A 7162-nucleotide genomic window follows, 5' to 3' on the forward strand; every position below is an offset into this window, starting at 1 on the left:
TAAGGGTATATTTCCATTGGTGAAGGGGTCTATTTCGATGGGGTGTAGCTTTAAGGTGGCTGGTGGAAGGTTTAGAGGGGATTTGAGGGGGGGCTTCTTTACACAGAGGAACTCGCTGCCTGGAAGAGTGGTGGATGCAGAAACCCTCACCACTTTTAAGAGATGGTTGGATGGGCACTTAAAGTGCAGTAACCTGCAGGGTTACAGACCTAGAACTGGTCATTGGGATTAGACTGGATGACCTTTTGTTGGACGGTGCAGATATAATGGTAAGCACTGCAGGCAATAGAATACGGCCAGGGCGATCTCCTGGACCAGTGTCGATCGCCTGGATGGGTCGGAGAGGAATTTTCCCAGATTTTCTCTCTCGCAATTGGACTGGGTTTTTATCTGCTTTTTTGCCTCTCCCAGGAGATCACATGACTCCGGTTGGGGTGGAGTTTAGATATTTTCAGTATTAGGAGTGTTGGGGTAAAAGGGTCTTCTCTCCCTCGGGGTGGACTAACTGATATAGTTAATTCACACCTCGCCCAGCTCCCACTGTATAACCACCACGGAAGTAAACAAACAAAACCTCAGGTTTACCGGTTTTATTACGAGCAATGCACGGGAAGGTTCACCCTAAAACCTCGGAAGTACAAGAGGTTTCAAGTACAATTTATACAGGTTTTGGAGAGGAGCACCCTCCAACAAAATCCTCGCTGGGTCTAATTCTATCAGCGTAGTTACATTGATGTGTCGACTCTTATCAAACTGTCCCTGAGTGGTATATACAATTGCACACCTTCTGTGGTGTTGGTCCATCACTTGCCCTTTGCCGCAGTATAATAGGCGCCTAAACTGGCTTCCTTATCTCTTCCTCAGGGACTCTGATCAACAACTGCTGATTTTACTGTTTAAGTATTGCAGAGGTTACGGATTCAGTTTATTGCATTATACATTTGTGCTATCCCGACATAAGCTATTGTTACACACATAGGCAATTATACAGACCCTCCTGATACTGATAAGTTCACGACCTTCATCATAATTCTGACCACCTTTTAGCAACTTTTACAATTTATCCCTTTCAGGGGTGTCACAGTTGTGTGAGGCGGACTGGTTGGGCTGGGTGCTCTTTGCCTTTCTGACATTATTCATAGGTTTATATATAACCTTCAGAGCTGCTGACCGAGAGCCGTGTGGCTCTTTGTCGGCCGGCGTGGACACGATGGGCCGAAATGCCCTACATCTGTGCTGTAAATTTCTATGTTTCTATGTTTCTATGTTTGACCATCAGAGGAACTATCTACTAGTGGGCATACTGGTCACCATCCACACTGAGACTGAGAGATAGTCATCCAGAAGGCTCAACTGGTGAAGATATGTCTCCAGTTGAACATTCTTGATGTCTATCACTCGGCCAGTAATGTTACCACAGTTCTCCTTTGTCGCAGGATCTGAACGAGAGATGGTGGTCTTGGGGCACAGTATCCTCCAGGCATTTGGGCCACAGCCATCAGGCTCTTCAGGTAATGCTGTGACATTCAGGAGGAATGGGCTTCAAGGCCAGTGGTCATGGATGTGTTCACTTGTCATTTCAGCAGGCTCGGGGTGTGAACGGTATAATAGGACATTGTACACTTTCAGACCCGGTGTGGGGTAAGTCAGCATGTTTATGGGTGATAATGACGAGGAAAGTCATGGCCTGCAGGAGGATATCAATCTACGGGTCAGGTGGGCAGAGCAGTGGCAAATGGAATTTAATTCAGAGAAGTGTGAGGTGATGCACTTTGGGAGGGCTAATAAGGAAAGGATATACACATTAAGCGGTAGGCCACTTAATAGTGTAGATGAACAAAGGGACTTTGGAGTGCTTGTCCACAGATCCCTGAAAGTAGCAGGCCAGGTGGATAAGGTGGTTAAGAAGGCATACGGAATGCTTGCCTTTATTGGGCGAGGCATAGAATATAAGAGCAGGCAGGTTATGCTTAAATTGTATAATACTTTGGTTCAGTCACAGCTGGAGTACTGCGTCCAGTTCTGGTCGCCTATTATAGGAAGGATGTGATTGCACTAGAGAGGTTGCAAAGGGAATTTACTAGGATGCTGCCTGGAATGGAGAATCTCAGTTATGAGGACAGATTGGATAGGCTGCGTACTGAAGGAAATAGCCTTAGAAATAGTGGATGCATTGGTGGTCATTTTCCAACATTCTATAGACTCTGAATCAGTTCCCATGGACTGGAGGGTAGCTAATGTATCCCTGCTTTTTAAAAAAAGAGGGAGCGAGAAAACAGGGAATTATAGACTGGTTAGCCTGACATCAGTAGTGGGGAAAATGTTGGAATCAATTATTAAAGATGTAATAGCAACGCATTTTGAAAGCAGTGGCAGGATCGGTCCAAGTCAGCATGTAATTATGAAAGGGAAAACTTGCTTGACAAATCTTCTCAAATTTTTTGATGATGTAACTGTTGGTATGTACAAGGGAGACCAGTGGATGTGGTGTATTTGGACTTTCAAAAGGCTTTTGACAAGGTCCCACACAAGAGATTGGTGTGCAAAATTAAGGCACATGGTGTTGGAGGTAATGTATTGTCATGGATAGAGAACTGTTTGGCAGACATGATGCGAAGAGTAGGAATAAATTGGTCCTTTTCAGAATGGCAGGCAGTGACTAGTGGAGTGCCGCAGGGCTCAGAGCTGGGACCCCAGCTATTTACAATATACATTAATGATTTAGATGAAGGAATTGAGTGTAATATCTCCAAGTTTGCAGATGACACTAAGTTGGGTGGCAGTGTGAGCTGTGAGGAGGTTGCTAAGAGGCTGCAGGGTGACTTGGACAGGTTAGGTGAGTGGGAAAATACATGGCAAATGCAGTATAATGTGGATAAATGTGAGGTTATCCACTTTGGTGGCGAAAACATGAAGGCAGAATATTATCTGAATGGCAGCAGATTAGGAAAAGGGGAGGTGCAACGAGACCTGGGTGTCATGGTACATCAGTCATTGAAAGTTGGCATGTAGGTACAGCAGGCAGTGAAGAAGGCAAATGGTATGTTGGCCTTCATAGCGAGCGGATTTGAGTATAGGAGCAGGGAGGTCTTACTACAGTTGTACAATGCCTTGGTGAGGCCTCACCTGGAATATTGTGTTCAGTTTTGGTCTCCTAATCTGAGGAAGGACATTCTTGCTATTGAGGGAGTGCAGCGAAGGTTCACCAGACTGATTCTAGGATGGCAGGACTGTCATATGAAGAAAGACTGGATCAACTAGGCTTATATTCACTAGAATTTAGAAGAATCATCAGCCATGATCTTATTGAATCTAACTCCCTCTTGAATATCTCCAATTAACCTGTGGAATTCTCTGCCACAGAAAGTAGTTGAGGCCAATTCACTAAATATATTCAAAAGGGAGTTAGATGAAGTCCTTACTACTCGGGGGATCAAGAGGTATGGCGAGAAAGCAGGAGGGGGGTACTGAAGTTTCATGTTCAGCCATGAACTCGTTGAATGGCGGTGCAGGCTAGAAGGGCTGAATGGCCTGCTCCTGCACCTATTTTCTATGTTTCTATGAAGGACCGAATGGCCTAATCCTGCACCTATTTTCTATGTTACTATATTTCTATGGGATCTCATAGAAACATGTAAAGTTCTGACGGGATTGGACACGTTAGATGCAGGAAGAATGCTCCCGATGTTGGGGAAGTCCAGAACCAGGGGACATCGTCTAAGGATAAGGGGTAAGCCATTTAGGACTGAGATGGGGAGAAACTTCTTCACTCAGAGAGTTGTTAACCTGTGGAATTCCCTGCCGCAGAGAGCTTTGATGCCAGGTCATTGGATATATTCAAGAGGGAGTTAGATGTGGCCCTTACGGCTGAAGGGATCAAGGGGTATTTAGAGTCAGCTGGAATGGGGTACTGAAGTTGCATGATCAGCCATGATCTTATTGAATGGTGGTGCATGCTCGAAGGGCCGAATGGACTACTCCTGCACCTATTTTCTATGTTTCTATGTTTGTTCTCATTGGAACAGAGGAGGTTGAGAGGGGACCTCATCGAGGTGTACAAAATATTGATGGCCTGACAGAGTGGATAGTAAGAGTCTATTTCCATTAGTGGAGGGGTCTATTACAAGGGGGCATAGTTTTACGGCGGTTGGTGGAAGGTTTAGAGGGGATTTGAGGGGGGCTTCTTTACGCAGAGGGTTGTGGGGATCTGGAACTCGCTGCCTGGAAGAGTGGTGGATGCAGAAAGCCTCACCACATTTAAGAGATGGTTGGATGGGCACTTAAAGTGCAGTAACCTGCAGGGTTACAGACCTAGAGCTGGTAATTGGGATTAGACTGGATGACCTTTTGTTGGACGGAGCAGATAGAAACATAGAAACATAGAAAATAGGTGCAGGAGTAGGCCATTCGGCCCTTCGAGCCTGCACCGCCATTCAATAAGATCATGGCTGATCATTCCCTCAGTACCCCTGTCCTGCTTTCTCTCCATTCCCCTTGATCTCTTTAGCCGTAAGGGCCACATCTAACTCCCTCTTGAATATATCCAATGAACTGGCATCAACAACTCTCTGCAGCAGGGAATTCCACAGGTTCACAACTCTCTGTGTGAAGAAGTTTCTCCTCATCTCACTCCTAAATGGCCTATCCCTTATCCTAAGACTATGCATCACATTGCAGGTCGATAAGCTCGAGTTGGAAGCCGTATGAAATGTTGTCAACATCAAATGTGAATGGCGACAATACAGGTCATTTTCTACCATTCTAAAATCCTGGAATCGGCTGGAAAATTCAGCATGCAAGTAGAGCAGTGACGACGTGTACTTTTTCAGCTTTTCATCCCAAACAGTAATCTGTTGCAAAGTTGGAAAAGCTGATCTGTTTGCTTTCTATCTGACGGGGCAAAAGGACTTGACACTGCAATGCAAATCATGAGCAAAAAGCTCCTTCCCTTGCAGTCTTAAATTCAGTTCATTTATGTGGCCCATGATATCAACAGCGAATGCAAAACTAGAGAGACAATCTGCTTCGTTCAACTGTGGAAGATGCAAATCTTGTTTTTTCATTTTCAAAAACAAACCAATCCTGGTTCTAACTTACCACACTCTTTTCAAAGTTTTACCCAAACGAAGCCAGCTTACGTTGGTTTGATACAGAACATCATTGAGCTCGGATTCAGGTTTCTCAAGCAGAATTACAAATTGCCTGTGGCTTAATCCTCATGCTCAAATGTAGTTGACCACTTTCATAACTGTGTCTACGATATTGCTTAGTTTTAAAACTCCTTTATAGAGGACCGCTTGATGAATAATGCAAAGTAGAAAAATAATTTTCTGTTCTGGATTCGTTTCTATGACTTGGTCTTCAATTCTTTTCAGTAATGCAACATGTTTATCTGTCAGATTTGGCCTTCTATCAGTGGCCATACTTGCCAGTTTTTTCCACTCCACTCCTAATTTTGACATATAACGGTAAGTACTGCAGGGAATAGAATACGGCCAGGGTGATCTCCTGGACTAGTGTCGATCGCCTGGATGGGTCGGAGAGGAATTTTCCCAGATTTTTTCTCCCAAAATTGGCCTGGGTTTTTATCTGGTTTTTGCCTCTCCCAGGAGATCACATGACTCCGGTTGGGGTGGAGTTTAGATATTTTCAGTATTAGGGGTGTTGGGGTAAAAGGGGCCTCTCTCCCTCGGGGTGGACTAACTGATATAGTTAATCCACACCTCGTCCAGCTCCCACTGTATAACCACCACGGAAGTAAACAAACAAAACCTCAGGTTTACCGGTTTTATTACCAGCAATACACGGGAAGGTTCAGCCTAAAACCTCGGAAGTACAAGAGGTTTCAAGTACAATTTATACAGGTTTTGGAGAGGAGCACCCTCCTACAAAATCCTCGCTGGGTCTAATTCTATCAGTGAAGTTACATTGATGTGTCGACTCTTATCAAACTGTCTCTGAGTGGTATATTCAAGTGCCCAATGTAAGGGGTGGTTTTCAGGGGGACAGCTTTCCCTTCTGACCTTATATGAGCTGTTCCGAATCGCTCCCACACCCTTGGTTCTAGACTTTGCCGCAGTATAATAGGCCCCTAAACTGGCTTCCTTATCTCTTACTCAGGGACTTCTGATCAACAACTGCTGATTTTACTGTTCAAATATTGCAGAGGTTACGGATTCAGTTTATTGCGTTATACATTTGTGCTATACCTACATAAGCTACTGTTACACACATAGGCAATTATACAGACCCTCCTGATACTGATAAGTTCACTACCTTCAGCATAATTCTGACCATCTATTTGCAACTTTTACAATTTATCCCTTACAGGGGTGTCACAGTTGTGTGAGGCGGACTGGTTGGGCTGGGTGCTCTTTGCCTTTCCGTCATTGTTCATAGGTTTATATGTAACCTTCAGGGCTGCTGAACGAGGGCCGTGTGGCTCTTTGTCGGCCGGTGAGGACACAATGGGCCGAAATGGCCTCCTTCTGTGCTGTAAATTTCTATGTTTCTCTGTTTCTCTGTTTGACCATCAGAGGAACTATCTACTAGTGGACATACCGGTCACCATCCACACTGAGACTGAGAGATAGTCATCCAGAAGGCTCAACTGATGAAGATGTGTCTCCAGTTGAACATTCTTGATGTCTATCACTCGGCCAGTAATGTTGCCACAGTTCTCCTTTGTCGCAGGATCTGAATGAGAGATGGTGGTCTTGGGGCACAGTGTCCTCCAGGCATTTGGGCCACAGACATCAGGCTCTTCAGGTAATGCTGTGACATTCAGGAGGAATGGGCTACAAGGCCAGTGGTCATAGATGTGTTCACTTGTCATTTCAGCAGGCTCGGGATGTGAACGGTATAATAGGACATTGTACACTTTCAGACCCGGTGTGGGGTAAGTCAGCATGTCTATGGGTGATAATGACGAGGAAAGTCATGGCCTGCAGGAGGATAGCAATCTACAGGTCAGGTGGGCAGAGCAGTGGCAAAAGGAATTTAATTCAGAGAAGTGTGAGGTGATGCACTTTGGGAGGGATAATAAGGAAAGGATATACACATTAAGCGGTAGGTCACTTAATAGTGTAGATGAACAACGGAACCTTGGAATGCTTGTCCAAAGATCCCTGAAAGTAGCAGGCCAGGTGGAGAAGGTGGTTAA

At 44.9% G+C, this 7162-nt stretch overlaps 1 pseudogene; it reads right to left on the minus strand.

Moving 5' to 3' along the window:
• Positions 1–4636: 4636 nt before the first annotated feature.
• Positions 4637–5423, minus strand: LOC139251819 (general transcription factor II-I repeat domain-containing protein 2B-like; annotated as a pseudogene).
• Positions 5424–7162: the final 1739 nt, after the last annotated feature.

This window comes from Pristiophorus japonicus, unplaced genomic scaffold (assembly GCF_044704955.1).
Source record: "Pristiophorus japonicus isolate sPriJap1 unplaced genomic scaffold, sPriJap1.hap1 HAP1_SCAFFOLD_446, whole genome shotgun sequence".
NCBI classification, from domain to species: domain Eukaryota; kingdom Metazoa; phylum Chordata; class Chondrichthyes; family Pristiophoridae; genus Pristiophorus; species Pristiophorus japonicus.